General features: G+C 47.2%; 3 non-coding genes across 3 annotated transcripts; 1 reads left to right on the forward strand and 2 right to left on the reverse strand.

Annotated features, from left to right (window-relative positions):
• Window positions 1-12,678: 12,678 nt before the first annotated feature.
• On the reverse strand, window positions 12,679-12,751 carry TRNAK-UUU (transfer RNA lysine (anticodon UUU)). Its single transcript has one exon. It is a non-coding gene; the product is annotated as a tRNA-Lys (tRNA).
• A 4,443-nt stretch (window positions 12,752-17,194) lies between these two features.
• TRNAA-CGC (transfer RNA alanine (anticodon CGC)) lies at window positions 17,195-17,266 on the reverse strand. The gene has a single exon. It is a non-coding gene; the product is annotated as a tRNA-Ala (tRNA).
• Window positions 17,267-23,800: 6,534 nt separating this feature from the next.
• TRNAA-AGC (transfer RNA alanine (anticodon AGC)) lies at window positions 23,801-23,872 on the forward strand. Its single transcript has one exon. It is a non-coding gene; the product is annotated as a tRNA-Ala (tRNA).
• Window positions 23,873-24,224: the final 352 nt, after the last annotated feature.

Below are 24,224 nucleotides of genomic sequence, written 5' to 3' on the forward strand. Positions count from 1 at the left end.
TAGGGACCTAATCAATACAGACATTGGTAATATGTCAGATCTAGAGTTCAGAATGATTCTCAAGTTGCTAGCTGGGCTCAAAAAAGGCATGGAAGATATTAGAGAAATGCTGTCTGGGGAACTAAAAGCCCTTTCTGGAGAAATAAAAGAACTAAAATTTAACCAAGCTGAAATTTAAAAAGCTATTAATGAGGTTCAATAAAAAATGGAGGCTTTGGAGTACCTGGGTGGCTTAGTGGGTTAAGACTCTGCCTTCAGCGCAGGCCATGATCCCAGGGTCCTGGGATCAAGCCCCACATCGGGCTCTCTGCTCAGTAGGGAGCCTGCTTCCCTTCCTCTCTCTCTGCCTGCCTCTCTGCCTACTTGTGATCTCTGTCAAATAAATAAATAAAATCTTTTTTTTTTTTTTAATGGAGGCTCTTACTGATAGGATAAATGAGGCAGAAGAGAGAATTAGTGATATAGAAGACCAAATGACGGAGAATAAAGAAGGTGAGCAAAATAGAGACAAACAACTACTGGACCACGAGGGGAGAATTCAAGAGAGAAGTGATACCATAACATGAAACATTAGAATAATTGGAATTCCAGAATAAGAAGAAAGAGAGAGGGGAGCAGAAGGTATATTGGAGCGAATTATTGTAGAGAATTTCCCTAATATGGTAAAGGGAACAAGCATCAAAATCCGGGAGGCACAGAGAACCCACCTGAGTAATAAGAATAGGTACCGATCCCATCACCTAACAAAGTCCTATTGACAAAGAGAAAATCCTGAAAGCAGCCTGGGACAAGAAGTCTGTAACATACAATGGTAAAAATATTAGACTGGCAGCAGACTTATCCACAGAGACCTGGAAGGCCAGAAAGAACTGGCATGCTATATTCAGAACACTAAACAAGAACATGCAGCCAAGAATACTATATCCAGCTAGGCTATCATTGAAAATAGAAAAAGAGATAAAAAGCTTCCAGGACAGGGGCGCCTCAGTGGCTCAGTGGGATAAAGCCTCTGCCTTTGGCTCAGGCCATGATCCCAGGGTCCTGGGATTGAGCCCCGCATTGGGCTCTCTGCTCAGTACGGAGTCTGCTTCCCCCTCTCTCTCTGCCTGCCTCTCTGCCTACTTGTGATCTCTCTCTGTCAAATAAATAAATAAAATCTTTGAAAAAAATAAAAGATTCCAGGACAAACAAAAACTAAAAGAATTTGTAAACACCAAACCAGCTCTACAGGAAATATTGAAAAGGGTCCTCTAAGCAAAGAGAGAACCTAAAAGTAGTAGACCAGAAAGGAACAGAGACAATATACAGTAACAGTCACCTTACAGGAAATACAATGGCACTAAATTCATATCTCTCAATAGTTACCTTGAATGTAAATGGAATAAATGCCCCAATCAAAAGACACAGGGTATCAGAATGGATAAAAAAACAAAACCCATCAATATGCTGTCTACAAAAAACTCATTTTAGACCCAAAGACACCTCCATATTTAAAGTGAAGGGGTGGAAAACCATTTACCATGCTAATGGACATCAAAAGAAAGCTGGGGTGGCAATCCTTATATCAGATCACTTAGATTTTAAGCCAAAGACTATAATAAGAGATGAGGAAAGACACTGTATCATCCTCTAAGGGTCTGTCTAACAACAAGATCTAACAGTTTTAAATATCCATGCCCTTAATATGGGAGCAGCCAATTATATAAACTAATTCATAACAAAATCAAAGAAACACATCGACGATAATACAGTAATAGTAGGGGACTTTAACACCCCCCTCACTGAAATGGACAGATCATCCAAGCAAAAGATCAACAAGGAAATAAAGGCCTTAAATGACACATTGGACATCACAGATATATTCAGAACATTCCATCCCAAAGAAACAGAATACACATTCTTCTCTAGTGCATATGGAACATTCTTCAGAATAGATCACATCCTGGGTCACGTATCAGGTCTCAACTGGTACCAAAAGATTGGGATCATTCCCTGCATATTTTCAGACCACAATACTCTGAAGCTAGAACCCAATCACAAGAGGAAATCTGGAAGGAACCCAAATATATGGAGGCTACAGAGCATCCTAGTAAAGAATGAATGGGTCAATGCAACTGCCCCTCAGAACAATGTATTACTTAAAATATAACCCATGGGAAATTTTACTAGTTACCAAGCACATTTAGATATAGCCTTAAGAAAAACACATACTGGCAACAGGTCTTTGGGGGAGAGGATGACATACGGCCTTGAAGCTGAGCAGCCGGGATGCCCGGCTAATTCAGGGTGGAATGCCGCCTGCTTCATTTTTCCGTTATCTTCCCCTTCTCCCCCCAAAAGCACCTGTGGCTAGTTAGATAAGTCCTTTGAATGTTCTTGTTCAACTATAAACTTTATATTGCTTGGACAGACATATTTTGCCCTCCTTCTTGTTTATCTACAAGGCCTATGACTAATGTTTGGCCTTCTTCAGCTCTTCTGTTGGTTACTGTTTCTATATAAGAAAAGCAAGACTGAGGAGTTGTTCGGGGCAACAGTCTTTTCTACTGTTGTCCCCTGCTCCCTTTCTCTTGCAGCTGACTTGTTTGTGCCTCATTCTTCTCCTGTTCGCCAACAGGAAGTGGCAGGTCAACCAGGAAATTAAATAAGAATTGAAAAAATTCATGGAAACAAATGATAATGAAAACACAATGGTTCAAAATCTGTGGGACACAGCAAAGGCAGTCCTGAGAGGAAAATATATCGTGATATAGCCTTTCTCAAGAAACATGAAAGGTCTCAAATACACAACCAACGCTACACCTAAAGGAGCTAGAGAAAGAACAACAAAGAAAGCCTACACCTAGTAGAAGAACAGAAATAATAAAGATCAGAGCAGAAATCAATGAAACAGAAACCAAAAAACAAAACAGAACAAAACAAAATAAAACCCAACCAAAAAAAAAAAAAAAAACCAAAAAACAAAACCAGAACAAATCAACAAAACTAGGAGCTGGTTCTTTGAAAGAATTAGTAAGATTGATAAACCCCTGGCCAGACTTATCAAAACGAAGAGAAAGGACCCAAATAAGTAAAATCATGAATGAAAGAGGAGATATCACAACCAACACCAAAGAAATACAAACAATTATAAGAACATATTATGAGCAACTATATGCCAGCAAATTTTGGCAATCTGGAAGAAATTGATGCATTCCTAGAGACATATAAACCACAACTGAACTAAGAAGAAAGAGAAAACCTGAACAGACCCATAACCAGTAAGGAGATTGAAGAAGTCATCAAAAATCTCCAAACAAGAGCCCAGGGCAAGATGGCTTCCCGGAGGAATTCTACCAAACATTTTAAAAAAAAGTATTAATTCCTATTCTCCTGAAACTGTTCCAAAAAATAGAAATGGAAGGACAATTTCCAAACTCATTTTATGAGGGCAGCATAACCTTGATCCCAAAACCAGACAAAGATCCCATCAATAAAGAGAATTATAGACCAATATCCTTGATGAACACAAATATGAAAATTCTCAACAAAATACTAGCCAATAGGATCCAACAGTACATTAAAAGGATTATTCACCACAACCAAGTGGGATGTATTTCAGGGCTGAAAGGTTGATTCAACATCCACAAATCAATGTGATACAATACATTAATAAAAGAAAGAACAAGAAGCATATCATACTCTCAATAGATGCTGAAAAAGCATTTGACAAAGTAAAACATCCTTTCTTGATCAAAACTCTTCAAAGTGTAGGGATAGAGGGTACATACCGCAATATCATCAAAGCCATCTATGGGAAACCCACAGCAAATACCGTTCTCAATGGGGAAAAACTGAAAGCTTTTCTCCTAAGGTCAGGAACATGGCAGGGCTGTCCACTATCACCACTGCTATTCAACATAGTATTAGAAGTCCTAGTCTCAGCAATCAGACAACAAAAAGAAATTAAATGCATCCAAATTGGCAAAGAAGAATTAAAACTATCACTCTTTGCAGATGATATGATACTATATGCGGAAAACCCAAAAGACTCCACTCCAAATCTGCTAGAACTTGTACAGGAATTCAGTAAAGTGTCAGGATATAAAATCAATGCAAAGAAATCAGTTGCATTTCTTTACACCAACAAGAAGACAGAAGAAAGAGAAATTAAGGAGTCAATCCCATTTACAATTGCACCCAAAACCATAAGATACCTAGGAATAAACCTAACCAAAGAGACACAGAATCTATACTCAGAAAACTATAAAGTACTCATGAAAGAAATTGAGGAAGACACAAAGAAATGGAAAAATGTTCCATGCTCATGGGTTGGAAATTCCATTGTGAAAATGTTATGCTACCTAAAGCAATCTACATTTTAATGCAATCCCTATCAAAATCCCATCCAATTTTTTCAAAGAAATGTAACAAATAATCCTAAAATTTGTATGGAACCAGAAAAGACCTCGAATAGCCAAAGGAATGTTGAAAAAGAAAGCCAAAGTTGGTGGCATCACAATTCCAGACTTCAAGCTCTATTACAAAGTTGTCATCATTAAGACAGTATGGTACTGGCACAAAAACAGACATGTAGATCAATGGAACAGAACAGAGCCCAGAAATGGACTCTCAACTCTATGGTCAACTAATCTTTGACAAAGCAGGAAAGAATGTCCAATGGAAAAAAGACAGTCTCTTCAGCAAGTGGTGGGGGGAAATTGGCCAGCCACGCATGCAGAAGAATGAAACTGGACCATTTCCTTATACCATACACAAAAATAGACTCAAAATGGATGAAAGACCTCAATGTGAGAAAGGAATCCATCAAAATTCTTGAGGAGAACACAGGCAGCAACCTCTTCGACCTCAGCCGCAGCAACTTCTTCCTAGGAACATCTCCAAAGGCAAGGGAAGCAAGGGCGAAAATGAACTACTGGGACTTCATCAAGATCAAAAGCTTCTGCACAGCAAAGGAAAAAGTCAACAAAACCAAAATACAACTGACAGAATGGGAGAAGATATTTGCAAACAAACATCAGATAAAGGGCTAGTATACAAAATCTATAAAGAACTTATCAAATTTAACACCCAAAGAACAAATAATCCAATCAAGAAATAGACAGAAGGCATAAACAGACATTTCTGCAAAGAAGACATCCAGATGGCCAACAGACACATGAACAAGTGCTCCATATCACTCGGCATCAGGGAAATACAAATCAAACCACAGTGAAATACCAACTCACACCAGTCAGAATGGCTAAAATTAACAAGTCAGGAAACCACAGATGTTGGCAAGGATGCAGAGACAGGGGAACCCTCCTACACTGTTGGTGGGAATGCAAGTTGGTGCAGCCACTTTGGAAAAGAGCATGGAAGTTCCTCAAAAAGTTGAAAATATAGCTACCTATGACCCAGCAATCAAACTACTGGGTATTTACTCTAAAGATACAAATGTAGGGATCTGAAGAGGCACATGCACCTGAATGTTTATAGCAGCAATGTCCACAATAGCCAAACTATGGAAAGAACCTAGATGTCCATCAACAGATGAATGGATAAAGAAGATGTGATATATATATATATATGTGTATGTATATATATATATATACATTCTTTGTATATATATATATATATACATATATATGATAGAATACTATGCAGCCATCAAAAGAAATGAAATCTTGCCATTTGCAACGACATGGATGGAATTAGAGAGTATTATGCTTAGCAAAGTAAGTCAATCAGAGAAAGATAATTACATATGATCTCTCTGATATGAGGAAATTGAGAGGCAATGTGGGGGGTTTGGGGGGTAGGAAAGGAATAAATGAAACAAGATGGGATTGGGAGGGAGACAAACCATAAGTGACTCTTAATCTCACAAAACAAACTGAGGGTTGCGGGGGGGGATGGGGTGGTGGGGGGGGGGGGGGGTTATGGACATTGGGGAGGGTATGTGCTATGGTGAGTGCTGTGAAGTGTGTAAGCCTGGCGATTCATAGACCTGTACCCCTGGGGCTAATAATACATTATATGTTACTTAAAAATTAAAATTTTTTTAAAAAAAGAAAAAAATTTAAATTCTATATGTGGTTGGCATTTGTGGCCCATTGTATTGGGCAGTGCCTCCCAAGAACACTGCCATGCTTTGGCTTAATGTATTGTCCAAGGTGACAGAGCAAGGTATGTTTTATAATCTTTAACATTCAATTTTGCAAATCAGTGATTAATCACATGAACTCTAGGAGATACCGTATTCTCCAGACTGCTCCCTCTTAGCCCTGCTCTGGGCCTGTCACACTGTGCTGTGAGACTTGGTTTCCTGTTGCTTTCCTTTCAGAAGACTAACTCCTCGTAGTGACTGGCAAGGGACCAAACAAATTTTGTGAGTTCTAGAAAGATTTGATTTCAGGATAACTTTTACAGTTTTTATTCCCCCTTATTTTAGAAGAAATACATGTTCTTTGCAAAAAAATATGGCAAAATACAAATAAGCAAGAAGGTTGAAATAAAAATCAGGACAGATTCTACTACTTCAAATCTGTTAACATTTTGTTTATGGGATTCCAGTATTTTCCCATTCTCTTTAGTTTTAGTAATAAGCTGGAAATATACTGTCATATATATTTTCAAATGTATCTAGGTAGGGCGCCTGGGTGGCTTAGTTGGTTAAGGGACTGCCTTTGGCTCAGATCAGGATCAAGTCCCGCATCTGGTTCCCTGCTTAGAGGGGCGTCTGCTTCTCCCTCTGACCTTCCCCTCTCTCCTGCTCTCTCTCTCTCTCTCTCAAATACATAAAATCTTTAAAAAAAATATATCTAGGTACAGCCCCACAAACCTGTGGGTTCCTTCATGCTGGGAACTGTATCTTATTCACCTCCGTATCTTCGATGTCTAGAATGTCATTTTCAGTAATTGTATAAAATTTATCTCTCCTGCAGTAAACAAATACAGTAGGAGTACAATACAGCAAAATAAAAGCAAGAGGTTTAAATGGCTTAAATGACTGGGGGAAAAAAAACAAAATAGTCATTGTTTACAGACAAAAACAGCCAAGGAGAATAAACTCAAAAAAGACCCCCAGTGAACACAGAAAACAATGTGAATGATCGCTATCACTGGAAAATCTTTTTTTTTTTTTTTAAGATTTTATTTATTTGACAGAGATCACAAGTAAGCAGAGAGGCAGTCAGAGAGAGAGGAGGAAGCAGGCTCCCCGCTGAGCAGAGAGCCCGATGCGGGGCTTGATCCCAGGATCTTGATCCCAGGACAGGATCCTGGGATCACAACCCGAGCCGAAGGCAGAGGCTTTAACCCACTGAGCCACCCAGGTGCCCCTGGAAAATCTCTGAATAGGCATTTTCTTTAAGCAGCACAACTGAATGGCTTCTCAACAGTCCCTGCTGCCTGAGCGTTCCTGTTTCACAGTGCGAGCTGGAGCGCATATCCTTACCACAAGGGCTACACTGCCTCCCCCAAAATTAAAAATTTTCATTTGAAACACTCGGCACTACAGAACTTGCACAGTGACAACTGCTCACTATCTCTTCGTACTGATCAATAAACGACTCTGATGGAAGTACTCACACGCCGCACAGCTGCCGGGACCAACAGTGTGAGGATGGAAGACCTCACGGTCTGGTAGAGAGCTGCCCAGAGTTGGTTGGCTATGTCCGGTAAGAGAGTTTGGTGGTGGGTCTTCAAACTTTCATAGTTCCAACTCACGATGGATGTAAACCACATCTGTGATTTCTCTTGATGACAAAACCACAGATGCTGCCCACACTTCTGAGGCCTGCTGCCTATACTCATCAAAGTAATAATATATTATGGTTAAAGATTAGTAAATATAAATTTGTAATTTTTCCCCTTCTAAGTTCTTAAACCCCTGAAATCTACCCATAGACTCCATGGGGGATCATTGGGCTCTGGGTTTAGAATCTTTGTATTATTTTATCCTTATATTATCTTATTTAACCTTCATAAAGATTTTATGCAGTACAGTAGATAACTATTATTATCCTAATTTAACTGCCCAGAAAATGAGAGATCAAATATTTCCTCTGAAGTCATATGACTAGTAAATGACAGAGCTGGGATTTGAACCCAAGATAATGGACTCCAGCATGTCTGTCTTATTTTTTTATTTTATATTTTTAAAAATATTTATTTGAGAGAGAGCAGAGCAAGAGAAAGCGTGAGTAGAGGGGAGAGGGAGAGCGAGAGGGAGAAGCAGGCTCCACACTGAGCAGGGAGACCCTTGCTGGCACCCCTTATTTTTTATTTTAAATCTCTTAAGAGTTTATGTATATTTAGTCTCATTACTTTTAGCAATATCACTGATCTTTCTGTCTATTCCTGACTCATTTCCATTTTGGTTTAATTACTATAGATTTATAGTATGTTTTATATCCACTAAGACAAACTTCTCTTACCATTCTGAGATTTTTTTCAATATCGAAACTAATATACAGTTGTATATTTAAGGAAAATTTTTTCATTTATATGCTAATACGGGGAGAACTGATATTTGAAAATACTAAGCATTCTGAACTAGGAACAGGATATTCTCCCCATGCACTAGAATAGATATATAAGCCCCTCATTAAGATAATGTTGCTTTGGGGGGCACCTGGGTGGCTCAGTCAGTTAAGCATCTTTTCTTTTTTTTAAAAGATTATTTATTTATTTATTTGACACACAGAGAGAGAGAGAGAGAGCATGCCACAGAGGGAACACAAGCCAGGGGAGAGGGAGGAGGAGAAGCAGGCTTCCCACCCAGCAGGGAGGCCAATGCGGGGCTGGATCCCAGGACTGTGGGATCATGACCTGAGCTGAAGGCAGACACTTAACGACTGAGCCACCCAGGAGCCCCTAAGGTTCTGACTCTTGATTTCAGCTCAGGTTGTGATCTCAGGGTCCTGGGATGGAGCCCCACTGGTTGTGGAGCCTGCTTAAGATTCTATCTGCTCCTCCCCTCCTTCCCCCACTTAAAAAAAATAAAAAAATTTTTTTTCTTTATATAATTGGTGTACTTTTAGCTTAATTTGTTATGAATTTATATTTTATTATGATTACAAATATCTATTTGTCCTATATTTCCTTCTAATTGATTATTGCCTGTCATGGTGTTTTAAGAATGTATACAAAATAGGGGCATCTGGGTGGCTCAGTGGGTTAAGGCCTCTGCCGAGGGTCCTGGGATCTAGCCCTGCTTGGAGGGGGTGGGGGGGGGGGTCTCTGCTTAGCAGGGGGCCTGCTTCCTCCTCTCTCTCTGCCTGCCTCTCTGCCTACTTGTGATCTCTATCTGATAACTTCTCTCTTTAAGAAGAGGAAACTAATTTCCCTTCCCTTGAATATAGACTGGACTTAATGGTTCTCTTCTAATTATTAGAATGAGGCAGAAGAATTGCACAATTTGAGGGACCAATCATAAAAGATGGGGTAATTTCTTATGCAACAACAGGTAACTAATACACTGGTAGATATTTATTTCCTGCTTAGCCTTTGTATAAACTTACTCTTACATGGGTTTTTAGCTGCTTCTATCTTTTGATAGAGCAAATTGTATCATCAGAACATAAATGTAACATAAATGTAATTGTATTATCAGAACGCAACGTAATGTATTTTTTTAAGATTTTATTTATTTATTTGACAGACAGAAATCACGAGTAGGAAGAGAGGCAGGCAGAGAGAAAGGAAGGGAAGCAGGCTCCCTGCTGAGCAGAGAGCCCGATGTGGGACTCGATCCCAGGACCCTGAGATCATGACCTGAGCCGAAGGCAGAGGCTTAACCCACTGAACCACCCAGATGCCCCACAATATAATATTTTTTGATATGCTGCCTCTTTTTTTTTCCTACGTCATTCCTGTTGCTCCTGACTTTAGCCAGGTAGATGATTCTTTGAAGTAAGAATAACTACGGCTTTTATTTTTTTATGGCTATAGTTTTTAAGGCATATATTTTACCTCACTAAACATTTTTCCTCCCTTGCTATTGGCATGTGTAACAACGGCATGCGTAACAACGGCATGTGTAACAACGGCAATGAAGCTCAATTTTAAGAAGTGAATTTTAGCTTCCAGGATAGCATTATAAAGTACTAGATCATATAGTCTGTAAAGTAAAACAATCTTATTTCAATCGTGAGTTCAGCATTTACTCCTGACCACTGTGAAAATCAGGTACTCTGGGGCACCTGGGTGGCTCAGTGGGCTAAAGCCTCTGCCTTCGGTCAGGTCATGATCTCGGGGTCCTGAGATCGAGCTCCACATCGGGCTCTCTGCTCAGCAGGGAGCCTGTTTCTCCCTCTCTCTCTGCCTGCCTCTCTGCCTACTTGTGATCTCTGTCTGTAATAAAAAAAAAATCAGGTACTCCACGGACAGGCAGCCTGCGAATGAACGATGGGTGACCAGGCATGCGCATGTGTGTGCAGACCCCTCTTCCTGTAACATGTGCTGTGATATATGTCCTTTCCTCTAACTCGGAAGTAAGGAGGAGCAGATTCTTAAATATTTTCCTAAATAAGGCCATTGAGAAAGTAATCCTTGAGTTAATGCCCATGAGGAAGACAAACAAATGTGACTTCTCATGAGGCATTAGTTCCTCCCTCGGGTTTCCCCACCCGCAGCCTCATCTTCACAACCACCGATTTAGGCAACAGCAACCTGAAGAACCGTATCACCTCTGTCCTCTCCCAGGTCGCTACTTGTATGAACTAGTTTCCAGGTTTCCCCTGTATGTCCTTCTAACTATTGAAGCGTTTTATTTCAGGGCACCTGGATGGCTCAGTAGGTTGGGCCTCTTGCCTTCCGCTCAGGTCATGATCATGATCTCAGGGTCATGGGAAGGAGCGAGCCTGGAGTCTGCTTCCCTTTCTCTCTCTGCCTGCTGCTCCGCATACTTGTGATCTCTCTCTACCAAATAAATAAATAAAATCTTTAAAGTGTTTTAGTTCTTCCTTTAATATTGAAAATGTTTTGTATCTTCCCTTTAATATTGCTGTATTATAAGGGATCCCTGAGAAACTGGGTTGGATAGGCAAGTAACAGAGTTCTTCTTTCATTCCCCTGCTGTAAGAGGGACAGGACGACCACATGTCCTGACTGAAAAGGCCTTGTGCTCCTCTACTTCAGTCCCTCATGATCACTCTGTTCTGTTCTTTCTGGTACATCCTTACTCCAAATTGCAGACATGAAAAAAATCACTTGATTTAACTTCTGACAACTGACCTATGATGTCAGAGTGGGGATTTGCCAAAGATCCTAATGGAAAGTGGGAGCATCATTAAACGAACATTTGAATGCCTTCAATGGGCCTGGAGTCCTTCCAAAAAGGCACAGAAGGCTTCTGTTTTCCCTCACGGCATAGATGGGTTAGACATACACTTCATGTTTGGGGGTTTTCTTTATGAAGACTTTATTTATTTTAGAGAGAGACAGCAAGAACAGGAGGGGTAGAGGGAGACAGAGAGAGACAAGCTCAAGAAGACTCCATGCTGAGCACAGAGCCCAGTGTGGGGCTCAATGCCAAGACCGAAGGATCATGACCAGAGCTGAAACCAAGGCTTAGACACTTCATTGGTTTCCCCACCTCAGTGGCCCACATTTGGGCATTTTCCGAAGAGAGTATGTTGATCATGGGTGTGTTCTGTCTACTGATTAAAATGAGTTCCTCAGTTTCTCAAAAAATTCTGTAACTAAAGAATTAATCCCACAGCCTTCCTTTGGAGACAGACGTTTCGGTAACATTGGCAAAGAATGACTGGCCACAAAAATTCAGGGAAAATTTTGGAGGTATAGCTGGAAGTAAATGGAAAAGAACCCCTCCATGTCAGGAATGTACAACAGCCCACGCGGGGACCAGCCTGCTCCAGCTGCGGGGCAGAGTGATGACTTAGAGGAGTGCTGGGCAGAAGCCTCGCTGCTCTCTGTGCCAGGACACAGAACCAAGTGGAAGCAGCCCGTTTCCCCAGCTCACACACCTCTCTTCCTCAGAGTCTCGCAGCGGGATGACACATCTGAGAGACAGACAAAACAAGATCCTGGGACGTTCACAATTGATTGCAGGGGATTTCTGGGAACAGGAACGAGGGTCTCTTGCAGAAGGCAAAGAGGAGATAGCAATAACCTCGCCTCAATTTCTAAGCACTTCCTGGGGTTTCTAAGGAAGTTCCAGAAGCCTTATGCTATCTGGAATGAATCCAGAGCCCAAGATCACTCTGGCTCTCTATGTGGTTTTCCATGAATACCATCAATGCGTTCCCAATCTTCAAGTCAGTATGAACCCTTCTCAATTCTCACTCTACGTATGGTCCTCCTCCTCCTCTGTAGCTACATAATAATAATAATTTTTAAAGAAAATCTTAGAGATTTCTACAGAATAGCAGTTTTCAGGGATTGCTGTGGTTGTCAAATATTTTCACAAGACTGTATCTTAAATATGTAGATATCTTAAAATAATCAGGTTCAAATCCAAGTTCCTCTCCCCTTCTGGAAGAAACAGAGCGACCTTATCGATAACCAGGACAGCGCTCTTTTCATATAGCTTGATAAAGGCTCCTCCCCCTACACAAGCGAAGACCGAACACCCACTCCCCAAGCCAGGATCCAATCCCCTCGACCAGGGACGGAAGGACCGCTAACACTTCTTCGGAGGTGAGAATACAAGGGAAAGAAAAAGAACTTTCCCGCCCGAACAGGGACTTGAACCCTGGACCCTCAGATTAAAAGTCTGATGCTCTGCCAACTGAGCTATCCGGGCTCATGTGCCCGGCCTCCTCTGCCAGCCCAGTAAAGGGAAGTGTGTTGGGCGACCGGGGACTTTGGTCCACCTGCTCGGACGTGCAGACAGCAACCCTGTGCGCCCGGAGCTCACACGCTCGGAGCAGCCGGCGCCCCCGCACCCCTCGCACTAAGCGCCCCGCACAGCGGGCTCCGGCCGGGAACAACCCGTCTTTCCCCCAGAAACGCAGGGAGAGGTCGTGCTCCAAAGGGCTCGAGTCTGCAGAGTCCCCGCGACGCTCTCGAGTGCCGCCGCTTGGGTCAAAGTGAGTGGGACCCTCCCGCGGGACAGAGGTCTTGGTCTCACCGGCCCGAGAACACGCCGGACTCCGGTGCTTCCCGGCCCGTAGAGGCCGCGGAGAACAGGCGCGGGCGGATCCTGCCCACCCACCCACCCACACCCTCGCCGCGTTTAAAGACCCACGTCCAGCCCTCGTCTCCCTACGTTGTTAGTCGGGTCGGAGCAGGCACTTACCGCGGCTCTCGCGGCAGGCCCGGAGGCCAGCCAGGAGGAGGCGCGGCCGGCCGTGGGGAAGGTCGGGGCCGTCCGGGCAGCGTCCGCGGGAAGCCGGATCCCACCCGGGAGGCCCAAGATGGCGGCGCCACGACCCGAAACCCCCGGGCCGGTGGGGGGACCCTGCTTCAGGCCCCGGGGAGTGACGACCCCGCCGTAAGCAAACAGCTGTGGGTCAGAGGCAGAAGCCGAACCCCCAGGGCCGCGTCTCCGCGTGTCTCCCTGCGCTCGGGGGACGAGGTGTCCTGTCCCGCTCGCGTCGCTCACCCCGCCGCGGCGCGTCTGCTCCGGAATGCCTTCTCCGAGACCCAGACCCTTCCCGACATCTCCGCGTCGGGCTGGGGGAGGCCCAGGGCCAGGGTCTTCGCAGTTCGCCCGGCGGCAGCCCCAGCGGGCCACCTCGCTCGCCCCATCCGCCCACGCCTCCGCCTACAGGAGGCCTTCCCAGCTACGCCGTCCAAACCACCAGGTCCTGCGTTCCCAGCTCTCGAGGTCTGGGCTTCCGGGACCTGCCCGATTTTCAACCCGGGGAGCCTCTCGGCGCTATAAATTTCCGTGCGGCCCCGCGTGAGTGCGACGCAAGGTGGCCCGAGGCGGAGCGCGTGGCCGTCGGCGCCCCGGGTCTGGCTGCAGACGCGCTCCGGACGCGCCCCCGGCGGCGGACGGGAACGGGGCGCACGGCGCACCCGAATGCGGCCGCGGTACCGGCCCGCCCGGCGTCCTCGCGCGCTCCTCACTCGGGCAGTCCCCTCCGAACGCCGTTCCGGGTCCGACGGGAGCGCTCTCCTCCACCGCCCCGCTCCGTCCGCCCGAACAGACGCGCCGCGGGCCGGGTCGGCGGGGGCACTCACCGTCGCGCCGTCCGTCCCGCCGGGTTCCGCGACGTCCGCCGCGCCGCCGCCTCCGCGGAAGGACCCGAGTCCGGCCCCGCCGCCCGGCACAGGCCTGGTCCCGGTATCCTCCGCAGGACCCCCGCGGGCCTTTCCGAGGCTCAAAGGCAGAGAAGTCCGGGGAGAGGAGGAGTTCGAAGACGCAGGGAAACGTCCCGGTGCTGAGACTTGTCCCCGGTGAGATGGAAATGCTTTCCCGAGAATTAGGGGGGGACCTTGGAGCAAGCTGAGGAGCAGGAAGATCCCTGAAGCACAGAGGACGAAGCCCAGGGTCCAAAATCAGTCTCAAGGCAGCCTTTCGTTTGTTTTCCAGAAATACGAACCAAGGATTCCTAACTCTCCTTTTCCAACCGGACTCTCTGGGCCCTCAAAAAGTCACAAGACCGTCTTCTCTTTGATGACCACGTGAAATTCCAGCTCCCGAGGCAAGCTCTCAGCAGAGTTCCGCTCGGGGTGACCGAGCTGGCCAGACGTTGTCATCGTCCTCAGGAAGATGCTTCATTGATATTCAGATATTCAGATTCATTCTGTCCGGACAGTGCCAGAACAGGGATCGGAGCGGACTCTTCCACTTTTCCTTGAGTAGCTGAAGATTTTCTGTCTTCTCTTTCCGTCTGGCCCTAGATTTCCAGTTGTCTTTTCTTTGTGCCCACTCCTCTGCATTTGCCCACAGGTCTCTGGTACCGAGGAGCAGTGGACCCTGCGGTGATGCTGTGGGAAACCCATGCCACCACGGAGATTGGCCAGACAAGGACAGATCTGCAGGTCCGAGCTCAGGGTCACTTGACCCCTGTGGCCATGTGGGGCCAAAGGTGAGGTTTCGGTGCCCTAGGTATAGTAGCTGTTTCCCTTCCCTGGAAAGGGTGCCCAGCATCTGGATTCCCCTGGAGACCACAGCAGCCAGACTCCCAGTGTGCTCTCCAGACTTTCTTCGTGGGTCTGCCCCACTGCTGTACTTGAGGCCATGGAGAGGCTTCATATTTAATCCAGTGAGAATAAGAAAAAGAAGACGAAAAGGACACTCTGGTGCTCCTGGAAGGGAAAACTATCAAGCACAACCTTTTGTTCTCTGCCTAGAGTTACCAGAAGGAAAATTCGAGAGAACAGCTAATTCACCCAAAAAGGAATTTAAAAGCAGTGTTTACTTGGCATCTGCCCTGAAATAGCCACGGATTCCTAAAAGCAGATCTCAGCCTGGAGAGTCTAAAAGCAACACCCTGGACGCGGGTACCTTGGGTGGTCACAGCACAGGCTGTATAAATGGCATCCTGCGTGGAGTCCGGAGACTTCTCTGTTCCATTTTCCTGCGTGAATGGCCGATCCCACCCCTTCTGGCCCAATTACCTTTGAGGAGGGAGCTCTTCTGTGTGCACACATGACTCAGGCCTTGCTCTGTCTCTTGAAACTCAGCATTTACAGTCTCTGCACCGTTGATAGACAAACTGGCATCCAAAAGGAAATGAAAATAGAACTCGTTTTGATACATCCACCCAGCCTAGACTCATCTTTAGAAAAAAGCAGTCCTATAGTGTTCTGGCTCCTCCTGTGTAAGACAGTGTTTGTTTTAGGAAACACAAGAAACTCACACATCTGTCTACCCTTACCCCTCCCCCTACCCCCACCACACACACACACACACACACACACACACACATACACAGCCCCTTTGGGTTGCATCTCTCTCTGGGATCTCTGGTCTGGCGATAACTCGTGGATTCCACTTTACGACTTTCCTTAAAATTCCAAAAACAAGTGTTAAAAATGATTGCAGAAGACAGCTAGGTGATGCAGACTTCCTTTAACACTTCATGATGTGGACAGTCAGAGAACTGCAAAATGGGGTAGAAGGCAGGAATCTTTTATAGGAGAAAGAATTTTTAAAAAAGAATAAAGAACAAGGAAGTGACAAACAGAAGATTTCTGATTCAGTCTTGTTCGGGGCAGGGAGGCCCCAGTTGGCCAGGCGTTTGGGGGATGGGCGGATATTTTGCGGGTCTGGCCAAGCTGGTCATCCGCAGGGACGTAGAAACCTAACTCTAGGTTTGCTGACGTGTCACCCGCCCCCACCCCCCAGAAGCTGCTCCGTCTTGGCCCTGGAAAATATTTCAAACACAAGAAACTAGAATTCAGTGCACAGAAATCAGACGTGTGGGAGGGAAAGAACTGTGCTCCTCGCTCGCCGGTAACACCCTCGCGATCTTATTTCAGTGGCGTGTGTGCACAGATTTGGATGCTTTCTATCACGTGGCATGTGGAACTCTCCAGTGAGACTCAATTTGCCATTTACAAGAACAACCGTTCTCCCCAAATCCGGTGTCGAGCAAAATGCCTTTAATACCTTACGCCTAATTTCCCAAGCTTTTCCTGAGGTCTGAGAGCGTCCAACCTCAAAGCTTCCAATTGTCTTTTCAACGTTCGCGCTGGCAGTGTCCATGTCCCGAAGCGCCGCTGTTTGGGGTGGAACAGTCGCTGATGTGCACAGTCGCTCGGGGGAAGGCTTAGGATCCCCCTGCTCCCCGCCCCGGCACCCCAGCTGCGCGCCGGCCGTGATTGGCGGTGGTTGCGCGCACAGGGGACGCGCGCGGGGCGCGCGGAGAGGGGACCAGACCCCCAGGCCTTGGGGGAGCAGCTGAGCTCCTCCTGCCAGACACCCAGGTCGGAGGAGCACACCTGACCGCTCAGAGAACTGACACGGAGGGAGGGCGTCGATTTCTGTTTCCCTCCAGTCCGTCCGGTTGAACTGACACGGAGGGAGGGCGTCGATTTCTGTTTCCCTCCAGTCCGTCCGGTTTCTGTCCCGCCCTTTCTGGTTAGACCCAATAAAACCCACTTAGAACGTGCGGGTTGGCCTGGCTTCGGAAGGAGGAGCTTCCTGTGGGCTCGGTCCCTTCTTTCGAGCCTCCTCCCCTTTGTCTTCCTTGTGCAGCTGCGGAAGCCGGGAGCCGTCAACCGCAGGGGAGAAACGCGAAAACAAGAAAAGTGATCCAGTAGAGTTTCTAATCCTGGAGAAAATGGGCCGTGGAGGTGCCGGGGATTGAACCCGGGGCCTCGTACATGCGAAGCACGCGCTCTCCCACTGAGCTACACCCCCTCGCTTCCCTGGGTCTCTCCTGTTTGGTCAAATATTACTTGTTTTCCCATTTATCAAACTATTAGAATTGGTCTGCAGAATGTTTACCGGGTTAAATGTTGCTCTTTTTGAAATTCCTACACTGGGTAGTAAGTACAGGCTTCGCCGGGTAACCAGATTGTAAGCCGAATCTCAGCCTCCGCACTCGGGTGACCTGCTCCAGGGCCCGCTCACCGGCGGAGTGCTGAGGGACAGCTACTTGCCTCCACTAGGGAAGTTCAAGAACGTCTCCTGCACAGACCGCAGCGGTAACGGTTCAGCTCCACGCGCCTCTGGACCCCAGACGGCCAGCCGGGCCTCAGGGGGACCAGTCACTAAACTTGGCACCTGCTGGCTCTGGCGTCCCCCTCTCAGCGCTGGGCCTCAGTCCGCTTCCACTCTCCCTCTCTGTCCCTCTCTGGACGATTGTGTCCACAAAGGGTTTTACAAACAAGACTCTCTCGAAGTGACTCCTCCCCTTCCCCCGCCTGGCCGACAGACGGGAGGAATGAACAGGCGCGGGGCGAGGGGGCAGGTACAGGGCAGCGAGCAAAGCTGGGGGACCCAGCGAGGCCGGCAAACTCCCTTCGCTCTGAACCCACGGACACAGCGAGAAGCCGCGATCAATGCGTGTATTTGAAAGAATGAAGTCGAAGAGCCTGGACGCCTCCACGTGGTGTCGTGGGTGGCTGGAAAACTCGGGGAGTCCTGGACACCTCAAAACAAGTAGGAATGGCTGGTCTAGGAAAGACAGAGGAAAGGTCATTTGTTCTGGAAAGCTGGCTTTCAGCTTAGCGTGTCCATCAAACATCTCACTGACTTCAAGACCTAAGGCTCTTCATCTAAGAGTCTCCCATAATACTGACGAACGTGTTTCTGGCGGGTTTTCATTTAGAGACTAAAAAACGTTAAGCGTTTGCTAGTGAAGGCAGGGAAGACAGAAGGTGGCCAGCTCTGATTCTCCTCCCTGGGTCCTCTGGCAGATTGACTGGGGACCGTGATCGCAGAGGAGGTCTGCCGTCAGCTGACACGCTGTGGGAAGAATTCCTTGATGGCACCTGTGAACCTTCCAAACTGGGGATCTGGGGCTGGTGGACCTTTTAGTCTACAGCTTTCCTGACTTGTTTCCACCACACCTGGGACTTCCGGCACTAACCGTTTCCCCAGCATTCGGGTGGGAAAGCACCGCATTCCTGTGGGCTTGGTACCGTTCCCTTGCTTCCTCCCTCGGAAGTTGGTATTGACATCCTGCCACATTTCGTGATTATTCTGGCTTACTGAAGTGTCTGTCTGTCTGTCTGTCTCTCTCTCCCTCTCCCTGTGTGTGTGTGTGTGTGCATAAGGACAGTGAGGGCAGAGGAAAATCAATGGTTTTCTGCTCCTCAGCCTTCACACAGGTTCTACTGAGGATAAAAAAAAGAACATCTAACAGACATTGCACAACGGCCTGCATTTCTTTCCGTTGCCCTTTCTTTTCTTTCTTTTTAAAAAAAGATACTATTTTTAAGTAATGTGTCCCCCCATGAGGCTGGAACACACAACTCCAAGAGCGAGACCTGCATAGTCCACAGACAGAGCCAGCCAGCTGCCCCTCCTCTCTCCTTCCCGTTCCTGTCCCTTGGTGAACTGTGACGCCGAGGAAAGCAGCAGGAGCTGACTCATGGGGCCATAACACGCTTATTGGTCTCCTTCCCCGAGATCCTACGTGAGCACGACCTTTCGTTCTCTCACTCCTTCTTGTCTTCCTTCTGCTGATGAAACTTAGATACAGCTTGGAATGGGAGGGAGAAAGGCTGTATTGAAGGAATCCAGGCCTAAATGGGGTCTCTCTGCACACCTGCATAGACCCTAGAATACAGGAAATCCCAACAACAGAGCCTTGAGCTGATTTCTGCACTGTTACAGGATCAAACAGTTGGTAGAACAAGGCTTACTGCATTTAACGTCCCTATTCCACAAAATCCTAGCCCAAAACTTTTTTTATGTCATAAATCTTTTTTTTTATGTCATCTGAATGCTAGACCAGAGAGCGTTTCTGCCACTAAGAGCCCCCCAGTCTGCTCACCAGAAGTCTACCAGAGCACGGGCTCTAGTTCTGCACCACGGAGCATCCCAGCTGGGAAGTGCACATCTGACTCCAATTTCCTTTTCTCTCAACTTCTGTGTGACTACAAGGCAAGGAAGACCCTGTTAAAATTAAGTACAAAACCCAGACCACACTGGAAAATTGCCTGAGCAGACAAAACAATCTCAGCCACATAAGCCAAACTAAATCTAGCTTATCTCACAGACACAAAGGAAACTTAGGTTACTTTATGTAAACACCTCTAATAAAAGAAACAAGCCATCTTCCTAAAACCGGTGTAAAACAATCACTCTTAAGCAATCCCTTGCCATCCTGAACCCCCCACTGCAATAACCATTACCATAAGAACCAAATAGCTTCCTCCTTTTCACATTATAAACCATTCCCGTGATGTCATGCCCTGAGCTTCACTTCGGCTTTAAATGTGAAAGCTCCCAGTTCATGAGCCGTTATTATACACACAATAAATGCTGACTAGCTACTCTTTTATTGATTACGTGGTTTTAATTTTGCTATTCTGATTTTCGATAACCCATAAGATCATGCAGATTTATAGAAGGTTCGCAGCACGTCACCTCGGGGAACTTCGGTCCACGTGGGAGAAAAAGGAAAGAAGTGGAATAAAGTAATAATGTTGGTGAGAAAGAAGATCGGTGACACGGTGCTGGTCTGGAAATTTAGGCTAAGGGAGGGGGGATTTGACAGAAGAGGAGTGAACTGATCGCAAAACTTGGTCATGCATGAAGAATGGGGTGTTTTACCATCACTGCTCTGGTAATCCCTGGTGTAGCCCCAGCTAGCGGATGCTTTGGCTCTGGGCTCTGGAGACTCCTTACAGAGAAGAGGGCAGAGAAAAGGAAGGAAAAGCTACAGTTCATTATAGAGCTTTGTTCGGACAGAATCCTCCCCTAAAGAAAGCAAGCTCAAAGAGGCAATACGTGAGCTGGGACACTAGGTTTTGTAAAGCCTTCGCAAAGTTCTAAGACCTTATAAAACCCCTGTAGGCCTAGAGAAGTCCTCAACTGCATCACGTAAGATGCTAAGAGTAGCTCTGAGTTTGGCCAATGTTTTGTGGGACCGTCAACTCCCACAGGAACCTTGTTATTGTTGTTGTTGTTTTTAAGGTTTATTTTGAGCAGAAAGGGAGTGGCGAAGTGGGGATTGAGGGAGGGATGCAGAAAGACTGCAGGAGACTCACTACTGAGTGCCGAGCCCCACATGGGGGGGTGGTGCTCAAGACAGGGTTCCCAGCGGGGGGCCCCCCAACCCCTGACCTTGAGATCATGACCTGAGCTGAAATCTGGAGAAGAATCAGTCAATAATTTCTATGAATTTAAAGTCTCCCAGGTGGTTCTGTTAATCAACCAGTCTGAGAGCCACTAGCCTGGAAAAACCAAGCACCCCAAGACTGCAGTGATTTATCGGCAGATTTATTGGTAGATATAACTCCTTTTGGAGATATATGATATAATATATATATAGATATAATTCTCCCCATCTTCTGAACACACACACACACACACACACACACAATGGACAAGGTTCCCCTTCTTGAGAAAGAGAAGGCCCCGAAGACCTTTGTCCCACAGGAAGATCAGACGTGCCTAGTCCGCAGCTGCCCCGGCGGCTCTCCGTGCTGCTAGTGCACAAGGCGAACACGTGCGGGGGGGTCTGGGGCCCCCTGTTAACAGGCAGCTCCCACACGAACGCGGGAAGCCAACTCTTCTGAAACCCTGTGTGTAGTTATGTGGGGAGCAGTGTTGCGTACTTGATTCCAGCTTGACCATCTCAGGTATAAGTGGGAGCAAAGTCGGTGTGGAAACCTGGAATAAGGAGAAAGTACGAGGCAAAACTCCACTCGGTTAGATTTCCACGATGTCCTTGCCTAGGGAGCGGCAGAGCCCAGTCGGTGACGGTTTCATGTCCCAGCGTGAGTTCAGAACTCCAGCTGCTGTTAAAGCCAGGCTTTCCTTTCCCCTACTAGTTCTTGTTCTTAGTCAGAGGCTAATCAAGCCGGGCTTTCTCTTACAGGTGCGCCTCCTCCCGCACAGTTTCCCAGTTCATCATCTGGCCCCTGAAACCAAGACTCTTGCAGGAGCGAGGCCAGAGCCACAGCGAGCGAGAGAACCCTTGGTGGAACACGGGCAGCCCAGCGCGTCTTGTATCCAGCCCCCATGCAGGCAGGAAGGCAACTTCAGGGACCTTTAGGAGGCTGAGGGTGGTGAACACATGAAAACGGGAAGACAGATTTGAGGATACAAGAAAAATGCAAACTGAGGATTTCTTCTGAATTTTTGTTGTTTTTAGGTCAATTTACTTCTGTATTAGAAGCAAGGAACAGAAAATTCCTGCCACCATTGTGTGGTTTTAGGCTCTGTGTTAGTATTGAGACATGAATTAACAATGAAGGTTAATACAGTAACAATAAAACATCTCATTCCCCGCCAGAAGATTAAGAGCTCACAATTGAACACCCTAAAACCTCCTTATCTTCTGATATCAATGGGCAATTTTTAAATTTTATTTATTTATTTGACAGACGGAGATCACACGTAGGCAGAGAGGCAGGCAGAGAGAGAGGAGGAAGCAGGCTCCCTGCTGAGCAGAGAGCCCCGAGATGGGGCGTGATCTCAGGACCCTGAGATCATGACCTGAGCCGAAGGCAGAGGCTTAACCCTCTGAGCTACCCAAGTGCCCCTCAATGGGCAATTTTGAGCTCTTCCCACTACCCATTCTCCAAGCCTCTCCTCTCCATAGCTTCATGAAAATGCAAAACTGAGGATGATGCTTCCTGACTCAGAGTTTGGAGCTTTCTGAAACCTCCCTACATTGCTTCTTAGATGTAATAGACTAAAACGAAAGGAAGCTTCATGGTTCTTGCTGGTCATGCCCACCTCGGTCACGAATAATGACGACTGGACTTGGGGTAGAGAAAAGTCTGCAACGAAGGTCGCACAGACGAAAACAGAGAGTAACAGCAAGGACAGAAAGGGACTTCAGAAGTGGGCAGCATATGTCTTTGCATGGGCTTTTTTTTTTCCTTTTCTCATTTTCATCTTCCTTTCTCTTCAATAATTGCAAAATGGTAGCTCGGGTGAAAAAGCTGATTAATCCAGTGGCTACTTGTGGCTCATTTCTCTCTTACGCGGCCCCATCCCCTGGGTAGGGCAGTCCACTGTTGTCAAGGAGCAGAAAATAGCAAGAAGGAGGTGAAGCGAGACCAAGACCATTCCGTATCACCAGAGTCATGGGAAGACCAAGGAACCCAACTGTCTTGCACAGCCTCCAGCACCACAATAACGTCCGCTGCTAGCACCATCGTAATCAAGAATGCCATAGACCACTGCGCCCCTTCACGGATTAACTAGACCCCCAGGCCAGGCAGAAACCTCAGGGTCAGCTTCTGGACCAGAGTCCGCCTTCTCCCCTGGGGCCAGCCTCCTGAATAAAGGTCATATCTCTTTCCAGTCACAACTCATCTGTGAACTTGGTTTTCAGCCATGCTCTCCCCGAAGCTTCCCTGTACTTTAATCTCTGTGACCCTACCACACTGACGCTGAAGGGGGGTTTTGTTTGGGTTTTGTTCTGTTTTGGTATCATTACGTTTTGATGAAGGTCAGCCCTGTTTCTTAAATAATGTTGCAGCTTATTTGACACCTCACATGCCTCTTTAAATCGTATTTAACGTGCCCTGTTACTCAAATCCCAGACAGAGAAAGAACTGCGAGGAACACATCTCATGCTGTAGAGGTAGCTGCGCTGGGTGGACGGTGCCCTCCCTCCAAATGTATGGGCTTCCTGGAACCTCGGGATGTCACTTGATTTGGAAATGGGTCTTTGCAGATGTCATCAAGCGCAGCTGAGGCCCTGAGGGCAGGTCCTACTGCCGGCTGACTGGCGTCCTTGCGGGGAGAGGGAATCTGGGCAGACACACACAGGGAGACGGCGCGCGAACACAGAAGCAGGGTTTGGAGTCGCGCAGCTGCAAACCCAGGAAGCCGGGAGAGGCGGGCGTCCGGCTCTCACAGAGCCTGAGTCTGCCGGGACCGGCCTCTCCAGCGCCCCGCCGACCCGCGTTCCACATCCCCGTCCCATCATCAAGCCCTGCGGCGGGCGGGTTCTTACCTGGCCGGGGGAGTCAGACCTCCCCTGCCCAGAGTTTGGCTGCCGAGCGGGTCGTTATCCTTCTCATTGACTTTCACGGCAAACCCGAGACTGTGAAAGGCGTCCCCCCCACCCCCGGGAATCTCCGCGGCTTCCGCGCGTATTCCTTTGTAACCGCGTCGCGCGGGGATGCAACGTCTCTTCTCTGGGGGGTTTCCCAACAGCAGGGTTGCACCGGGCGGACCCTGACCCTTTCGCTCCGATCTCGTGCACCTAGAGACCATCCCCGCAACCAGCAGGGTGGGGCCCGCAGGCACCGCAGCGGAGGGGGTGTAGCTCAGTGGTAGAGCGCGTGCTTAGCATGCACGAGGCCCCGGGTTCAATCCCCGGCACCTCCAGTGAGGGCCCCTGGGGGCTTCTCTATTTTTACGGGAACTCGGTGGCTTGGACTCCTTTCGCCCTGGCAGGACCCGGCTGTCTGGGCGCACGCGAGTCGGGAGGAGATCTGAATGCCTCGGGGACTATCGCTGCGGGGTTGGAGGAACCAAGGCCCTCGGAATTGCAATGAATGAGCGTTAAGTTTGCAGGAACAGGAAAGACAAAGAGCAATGGAAAGACAAAAAGACTGAGAAACCCTCGGACAAAATCCGCTGGACTTCTTCCTTTTTCTGCGCGCTATTCTGTCAATAGAGAAGAAAACTTGCAGTTTCTTTCCCTAGTCTCTGCTCTGCCCTATCCGCCCACACATGC

The sequence above is a fragment of the Mustela nigripes genome, chromosome 5 (genome assembly GCF_022355385.1).
Source record: "Mustela nigripes isolate SB6536 chromosome 5, MUSNIG.SB6536, whole genome shotgun sequence".
NCBI lineage: Eukaryota > Metazoa > Chordata > Mammalia > Carnivora > Mustelidae > Mustela > Mustela nigripes.